This window comes from Ostrea edulis, chromosome 10 (genome assembly GCF_947568905.1).
Source record: "Ostrea edulis chromosome 10, xbOstEdul1.1, whole genome shotgun sequence".
NCBI classification, from domain to species: domain Eukaryota; kingdom Metazoa; phylum Mollusca; class Bivalvia; order Ostreida; family Ostreidae; genus Ostrea; species Ostrea edulis.
Window position 1 is genome coordinate 5667281 of NC_079173.1, and position 3301 is coordinate 5670581.

Sequence of the window (3301 nt, forward strand, 5' to 3'; positions counted from 1 at the left end):
TATATTATGTGTTTGAGTTTTATTTCCTTAATATTTTAGGTTTTGTTGAATTAGCGCAGGGGCGGATCCAGGAAGTTTTGAAAGTTTGGGGTCTAGCTAACATTAACTTTGGTTTTCAAAGGAAGGAGGAGTCCACCCTCAAAATGCGTTATTTAAGAAAGTCTTTTGACGAAGGGGGAGGTGTCCAACTCTCAGACCTCCCTCTGGACCCGGTACTGTCAGTGACTTACAATAGAGATTATAAAAAAGGACTTCCTTCCAGTGATTTATTTCATAATAATGTGTTTGTTTTTATATGGCGGATTTAAAGCCCCCCCCCCCCTTCTTTTTGTGCGGATCAACGAATTGAAGGTATTCAATTTTAATGAAACTTTGAGTCTAAATGATATGAAAGGTGGATACTTGCTTCGTTCAAATTTATCAACATCAGTATATCATTTAATTCTAGGTAAATAAGACGAAACACTGATATATATATATATAAATTACATGTAGCTAAGTACTTCATTACTAGCTTGAAAATACGGATGTATATTTAATTGCTGTTATAAAATTTAGAAATTCAAATTAAGGATTATCTCCCTCATGCATAGCTCTTATCCATGGACGAATTTGGTTCCACTTTTTAGCACGCTTGTTTTGGCTATATTTAGCTCTAAAACTTCATAGTTATTTCGGATTTCAAACATTTCGGTTGAGCATCACTGAAGAGACATTATTTGTAGAAATGCGCATCTGGTGCATCAAAATTGGTACCGTATAAGTTTTACATGTAGATATTTTCGTCAGATACAAGTATCACTTAAGGTAGCTCACTACACACAAAAAAAATATTTAATGGCTCGTTAATACACTTCTTATGAAGTATGGTTTCACCATCGAAAGAGTGAAGGAAGCTTTCAATTATTTTATATGAATTTTTTGTGATTTTTCCCGGAATGATTAAAATGGTGTTTTGTTTGCAAATAAGAGATTCTTGCGTCCAAATGTCACTGCGATTTCGTGCATGATATGAATATCTGATAAAACATGCCGAGAAGATTCAGATATAAACATTCTAATTTTTTTTTAGAAAAAATAATTGTGAAAATTGAAAACGCTATTTGCTCAATATTTTTTTTAAATCTACGAATAAAATGTGTCAGAAAAGTTATATATCCAAGAAATATATTATATAAATAATTGAAACGAAATGACCAAATTTTAGATATAATCACTATATTCAAACTGGAGAAAAAACTGGATCAAAATTTGTAGAAATCGCTAAAGTAATTATATTGTTCTGATTGTATGTACTGTTCATCAAGAAATTAGTTTCCTTTATAAAGTAGTTTAATTTGTAAACCATTTTACATCAAGGGAATGTAGTTTTCTGATTACAATGTTCTCATGACTACTTTTTTTATAATTCCGATCGGGCTTTTACCCTTTAAAACATCCTTTTTGAAATTGGATCTGAGTATAGCGATAACAATGACTAGAACTGGGGGAACAAGCAAATTAATAAGACAGTTTCATGTATAAAAAACCGTCTCAAGATCCTCCTAAGTTATTATGTACACAAGCAGAAGATGTAAATGGTGTGTGTGAAGAGTAGCTTAAAGATCATGACCCCCCTCCCCCTTTCACAATTTCCTGGATCCGTCTATGTGTTTACACAACAATCCTCTGAAACCAAGCCGCACAAAAATACTGTTTGATCAAAATATGAACATCATACGAAAGCCTATTAGTATAATTTAAAAAAATCACATTCCATATCTCGTAATTACGAGAAAAAATCTCGTAATTCGAGATAAATCCGAGTTGTACAACTCGTGGATAATTCTGGAAACGCATTTGATACTTTTCCCCTCTTTGTTGATTGGTCAGCACAGGCCCGTACCGAGGGGGGGGGGGGGGTGAAAACCATTAAGCACTATTAAAGTCGGCTGTTTAAATCATCAAGCACTATTAAAGTCAAATATTTTCTAAAATCCCTAGCTTTTACTTTCACAGTAAGGAATATCACGAAATAAATTCAATACATATTGCATATGCGTAAAGAAATACGGTTAACATCGTATCCGGTTTCGGTTTCTTTTTTAAACGAATTGAGTCTTGATCAGTGGTATGTTTTGCAGACATTCTGGGAATAAAAATGTATACATGTTTTACTTCATATTTTGCATCTTGGGTCTGTGAATGAATTTAAAGAAGAAATTATCCTTGGTACCTGCTAGGGGATATTAAGCAAATAAAAGCAAAACTGAAAGTCCAACTTCATATAATTAATAAATAACTTTCATTAGACAAGAACACATTATTGACCAGCATTTCCTTACATAATATGACCAATTTTAGTATGTTTCCCCTTTCATATTTATGAGTATTAAATAAGTAAATAAAAAGCAAAAATTGCATCCAGGATAGAGCATTTTTACCCTTATTTTTCTCCATTTCGCTTCTGCTTCCGGGGGGCTTCGCCCCCCAGGACCCCCCACCGGGCTTCGCCCCCTGGACCCCCACCAGGACTTCGCCCTGGATCCACTGCCTCATAAAGTGGCGCCCCCGTAACCACAATTCCTGGATCCGCCGCTGAAACTAGTTCATAATATCCGTTCATAGTCGATATGAACGGATTGTGTCGCGTGTTGAAATTGGTTGGTTCATAGAGGAAAATGCGATTTGTAATATAAATATTTAAGAAATGAACATCACTTTTGAGCTGTTCATGATCAGTATGAACGGATTTGGATTTGAGGCAAATTCTGTAAATCGCGCTAGCGATTCACAGTGTTTTCAACAATGAATTCTGTATCTACACAATATGAATTCATTAAACTATCTATAAAATGATTTTCAATGATATAGTCTATAGCGCACCCTTTAATTTAGAGATGCATAAGAATTTTTAAAATACGCATTAGTTTACTTCGCATTAAATATTACTGCCGTGTGAACGTTACTTAATTCGAATCAATCTAATGCGCATTATTTTACTTCGCATCAAATTTGATGCGAAATAAAATTTACTGCGCATTCGTGTGAACGAGGCGATAATTTATCGTATGTCCCAGCACCGATAGGCTTCAGTAAAATATAAACAGGCAAGGATGATAGTAAAATTTACATTTGAAAAAAAAAATGTTCGTGATATTCAAATTGTAGACTACTAGTCGAAGTGGTAGTTTTCAGCCTCCTGTGGTGTCTTAGAAACTGAAGTTTAATCAAATTTATACGTTTGTTACAATTATTAAGATATCGATTAACTTCGACACCAGTTGCATTTGGACAGGAGTCGAGTTTGTGAATTACTGTT